A 6,000-nucleotide genomic window follows, 5' to 3' on the forward strand; every position below is an offset into this window, starting at 1 on the left:
ATTCATTTTTTAATACTTATAAGCCAACCGTAAGGTAGGCCCTAAAACTCATAGGCAGGGTGCATGGCATTTAAAAAGCAAAAAACTCCTAAAGTTGTTTTTCTCTGTTGTAAGGCTAACCCTCCTATTGACTAACACTTGTTTACCTTATTACAATTAATACGTGCTAACTTCATATTGGAACCAGCTAGAAATATACATTGTACACTCAAATGCATTGATATTTAATACCTTCTCTAGAGGTGAAGTTGGATTTTATTTTACTATTCTGAAAATGCCGTTTTAGAAAGTTGCTATTTTCCTGCCTAAACCAAATATTCCTTTCTGTCTGTATCCAGGGACACGTGACCGTGAAGAACTGCCCTGCTGTGTCTGGTGCATTACTTACAGACTTGGGAACAAAGAAGGTCTAGGTATGAGGGGAGTAGGTCTACCTGACAGGATGGCTGGGGAGGAGCTGTGCCCTGCCCTGATTACACTTCCACCGGCCCTACCTGCAGCACACAGAAAGGAACCTGACACTAGGTTTGCCCTTGCCTGTGTCACCCTTGACAGATTGAAGCCAGGGCGGGGGAAGGGAAGGGACAGACCAGAATGACTTTTGGGGGTAGGTCAGGGTATTCCCCCACACAAGGGCTGGCACCGGATATGAAAATGGGACCTTCAGAACCTGTCATCAAAACCCTCCTGGGCTTGCGGAAGATTCAAAAGAAGGAATGTCCTACTGCCTTAAGAAGAGGGATTGCCTTACTGTCTGAAGAAGTCTGACTGCTCACATACTACTCAGGATCCCCAGAGTGACTCTAGGGTCAATTGTCTGGCCTCCTGTGTGAGCCACGGAGACGTACAAGCTCCCAGAGGCCTCCCTGCAACTGACCAGCTGAAAAGCACTGCATGTACCTGTCCAGGCCCTGCTGCTGGCCCCAGCTGCATTGATCCCAATCCCCTAGGGCCCGATTCACAGAACTAACTTAAGACAAAATCCTAAACTTACTACTATTTTGGAATTCACAGAAGGCACTTACTCATTTTGGTATTCACAGAAGGCACTTACTCATTTTGGTATTCACAGAAGGCACTTACTCATTTCGGTATTCACAGAAGGCACTTACTCATTTCGGTATTCACAGAAGTTAGGAATCCTAACTTTACTACTCCTAAACTGAGAAAAATCCTAACTTTAAGACTTTCGGTATTCACAGAAGGCATTTAGGAGTCCTAAAGTTAGGAGTCCTAATTTCTGTGAATACCAAAATGAGTAAGTGCCTTCTGTGAATACCAAAATAGTAGTAAGTTTAGGATTTTGTCCTAAGTTAGTTATGTGAATCGGGCCCCTAGAGTCTCCCACTGTTCCTGGACCCTTGCCTGGGATCAGTGAGAACTGTTCCTTAAGTTAGAGAAAATCTGAACTTTACTTTGGTCACCTTAATGGGGAAGCATTCCAGCCAAAGGAGATATATGTCTCCAGTGTCGCCATCTTCCTTCTCACGGTCATATCACTCTCCTTCCCCTCCCCCCAAGAGATCCACCGATGGGGAGTGGATTTTGACGAGGAGAAAATGTGGGAGATCTTATTGGATACAATTGCTTCAATGAAGAAGAAAATGCAGTTTGATGATAACGATTGTGGAATGGAAAGACATGTGTACTATGATGGCTCTGATGCAGAGTCCAGTGATGATTTTGCCCCCCCCCCCCTTGACTAGAAGCAGAAAAGCACTTCTAAAGACATGTTGCTAAAAATGCTGCCCCATATCAGACCAAACATGGGGTTTACTATAAAGGATGCTCCCGGGTCTTCCCAAGAGACTGTTCTAGGGTAATTCAAGAACTCTTCCAAATGTTGGGTTACCCAAACCTCAGGTTGTTTTAAATGAATGAAAATACATTTAGAAGCTCAATCTTCCTAAACAATTAGGGCCAACCTCTATCTTTGGAGGAAATGGAGGATGGGCTACCTGGCTCTGTCAGGATGGACTCTGTGGTGGGAAGATCTTTGATGGCAGAAGAAAATATTTGGAAGTATCCTGCTGAGAAAAAGATGGACTCTGCCCTTTAAAAGGTGTGTGCTGGGGCACCACTATACATTTGTGCAGGGGTTTATGGGGCTTACACTGATCAGTTTCTTATATCAGATTTTAAATCTCTGTTCAATGCAAGTTGCGCGTCTGGTTGTTAGTCTAATAGAGTAATGGTGCTCCTAGGCAGTACGCAGGTACTATGTGGCTGTGACTTATGTTGACAGCTATAATTCACAAAGAGAACCCTTACGTGGCAACGATTGGATAGGAACTTGTACACCCGGACAGGGATCGACATTCACAGGGTATTAACCACTCCTGTGCTCATGACGAGCTGAGTTCGTCATGACCACGCCCGTTTAATGGAATGCTCGCAGGCTGGGCTGATTCCCCTGCTGTGCTGAGCGTTCCATTAAACGGGCGTGGTGTTGTCGAGCTGAGCTCGTCATGAGCACTGGAGCGCCGTGGCTCGTGACGATCTGAGCTCGTCATGAGCACAGGGGCGCTGTGCGCGCCCCTCGCCCCCCAGCACAGCGGGGGAATCCTGCCAGCAGCAAAGGGGTTAAGAACACATCAACGGTCTCTGTGCGTGGAGACAATGACATTTGGATATTCTTCGGGGCGGAATTACAACCGAAATGAAGGCCCTTAATTATAGGAGTGTAGCCCTGAAGAAGTCGCTGTTCTCTGCTCAAAGCCGTCCAGAAGGATCAAGAAAGTCTGGGTTTGCGGTAGAGCGAGGAGAAGCAAGCAGACTTTTTATCTGAAATTTCTTTAGATCCAGTCAGGGCTTCTCCATTGGCCTGTGATGCTTCTGTTGCAGCTCATCGAAACTTACATCTTAAAGATAAGAACACGGATACTGCCCAGAGGTCCCCAGCCCTGAACATGATGCAGTTTGAAGGGGTTTATCTTTCTGGAGCGGAGTTGGAGGACAAGCAACATGGGATATTCAAGGAGAGAACGTATCGCTTTTCTCTGAGGAAACATCATTACAAAGATGGCAGCCCATCAAGACAGCAATGTTTTTGCCAGAAGGCAGCAGGCCAGTGAGACTCTATCCAGAGTCCAGGCAAAGGCATTTTCATGGAAGTTCCAGAAGAAACAGAAGCTGGATCTAGGGTGAACGGAACATTGTTCTTGACTGTGCCGGAAGCCGGGAGAAAGGTGGCCAAGGATCACAGGTAGGAGTAGGGATCCGGCTCTTCCAGCAGCATGTATCATGTATATTTCAGACAGATGGGTATTGAACATTGTGAATAGGGGGTATGCAATAGAATTCCTCGCAACGCCTTTTCCATTGGCAATTATACCTATGCCTCATCCGAATGATCGAGTTAAGAAAGAAGCCCTAGAAATGGAGATTGAGGCGTTTGGTCCAGGAAGGCGATTGTTCCAGTGCCTGAGATGGAAAGACCAGAGGGTGCGGGTATTCCATTGGTTTCCAGGGGCCGGAGACAAATGGAGAGTACTGGTTGGAGGGTACTGGGTTGTTATTGCTTTAAAGAAGGTGAACAGATTTTCATGTTGAAACTAAAAGGTCAGTATTGGAGGCATAGCTTGCAGGGTGGGGGTGAAGTTATTATATTTATTCAGGCCACGGAGGAGTTTTGCTGCAGCATGAAGGGTGCCACAAGGGGTGCCAGTGTGGAATCTGGGAGGTGACTGAATAGAGCATTACCACCATTCAGATGAGAGAGTGCAAATGCAACAGCTCTGAAGTTGCTTTCTGGAAGAAAAGGTTTGACTTTCTTCTGAAGAGAAAGCTAGTACCAGGCCGTCTTTTTTTTATTAGAGATGTGTTCCTTGCGGGAGAAGTTGGTGTCCAGGGTGAATCCAAGTGATCGGGCTTTCAGTGAAAGTTGGGGTTTTAAACCATCAAGATTCATGTCATTGTGCCAGGTTTGCACTGTAGCTTGTTTGTGGTTCTTCGCAAATAATATAAATTCAGTCTTAGTTTAGTTGAGATTCATCTAGGTGCTGTACATACAGGTCTAGACAATGTGCAAGCAGTGTATGAGGCATTGAATATCTGAAGCGGGGGCGACTTTCAAGCGAAGTTGTGTATCATCTGCATATTGGTGAATCCTGGTTCTGTTATATGTAGGTAGAGCATCGAGCCGCTCCATGTAAAGGTTCAAGATTCCAGGAGACAGAATAGAACCCTGGGGGACTCCACATGTGTTGGGGATCGTTTGTGACCCGGAGGTGCACATGGGAAACAACTGGTGCCGTTTGGAAAGGTAGGAAGAGAACCAGCGAAGAACACTGCCAGGTAATCCCATTTGTGACTCGAGGGTGCATATGAGGGTGGGAAGGTAAACTGTGATGAAGGCCGCTAAGACGTCCATCAATATCAGACGGGTGGGGTCATCTTCATCTGTGGTAACGGGGGTATTGTCTACGATGTTGGTGGTGGAGTTCTGTCAATGAATTGTAGGTGAGTTATAGTCTTGAACAGGTTTCTGCTTCTTTTGGTGATTTCATTCATGCTGTTGCTGTAATACTTTGCATGGAGCTGTCTGTGTGTTGCGAAGAGGGCCTTCAGTATCATGAGTTTCCCTGGAGTACTGTTTTTCTTCCATGTTCTTTCTTGTCTGTGAATAGATCATTTATGGTCAGTAAGTTCTATGAGATACCAGGGTGCTGGATGCGTTGGTGTTGTGTTGTAATTGAGGTGTAGCCATTCACGTAGGTTCCCAAAACATTGCTGAAGTTGTTTAGAATGGCGTTGGCATCAGATGTGGAGTTGATGGAGTGAGAGATGAGTTCTACCATTAGGTTCTCTATGGAGAGGTATTTAGGGATCTGAAGGGTTGGTCTTCTCTTTTGTGTTGACCTTGGTTTGTTTTTAATACACTGAGATGAGAAATAGGGTTGGCAGAGTGGTCAATCCAGTCCACGGTGTGGGTGGTTTGCATTGGATTGTTGGTGATATTGAGAAGACAAGGTTGAAGATGTGGATTTTGGAGTGTGTTGGTTGTGTGACACACTGGACCTTTTTGTGTGCATTGATGAGGTTGAAGAGGGTGCCTCTTGCTTTTTTGAGCTTGTATTGTCTGGGAGGTTAAAGTCACCCAAGACGGTGCTATGGACATGTCTTATGGTCAGGGTGGTGAGGAGTCCTGAGAATTCATCAATGAAGTCCTTCTTCTGCCCAGGAGGTCTGTCGGTGAGATGGAATGTGACGATCTGAGTTGCTGAGAGTGGACTTTCATGTCAGCAGCTCCATGGAGTTGAGTGTCACTGGCTTGCCTAGGGTGTAGGACCAGGAGGACTTATGGATGATACAAGGCCTCCTTTCTGCTTATGTGCACGGGATGCGTGATGCTAAGGCCTGTGGGTAGAAGCACGTGTAGGAGTGTAAAGATGTGGAAGTGTACCATGCATCTGTAGTGGAGAGGGGGTCATGCTTGTGATAGGTGATGAAGTCTGCGATGTCTGGGGCATTTACGAGCACGAGGTAAATAGGGATTCATGGATGAAAGATCTGTGATTCCAAATTTGGGGAATGTAGAAAATAAATCCTAGTCCAGCCAATTAGCCATCTCGGTTCTACTTATGCCAAGGTGGCTCGGTGGCACCGAGATGGTTGTGCTGGGCTGGGGTAGCACTTCTTGATAACAGTATTCAAGGCCTGTTCGCAGATGGGATACTCCATCAAAGAGTGATGGATCTCCCATCTGCCACATTACAGATGCCGTAGGCTATAACACGCTTGTAATATGGCAGACGGGGCATCCACCATCTTTGTTGTTCTCAGAGTATCCTGGCCGCTAAACTCTACATGAGGCTCTGAGTCTAAAGCCCTGTGACAAGGGGCACATATCCGGCTCCACACACTTACACAGAGTTGTAGATTAGACCCCATAAGGAAGCACTGAAAACACATTGGAGTCATAATTCCTCAATCCTAACTTCCAGACACTTTGGAATCTGCATCGGTTGCTCTATTTTACTAATATTAAAGATGTACTCC

The sequence above is a fragment of the Lissotriton helveticus genome, chromosome 2_2 (genome assembly GCF_964261635.1).
Source record: "Lissotriton helveticus chromosome 2_2, aLisHel1.1, whole genome shotgun sequence".
In the NCBI taxonomy this organism is placed as follows: domain Eukaryota; kingdom Metazoa; phylum Chordata; class Amphibia; order Caudata; family Salamandridae; genus Lissotriton; species Lissotriton helveticus.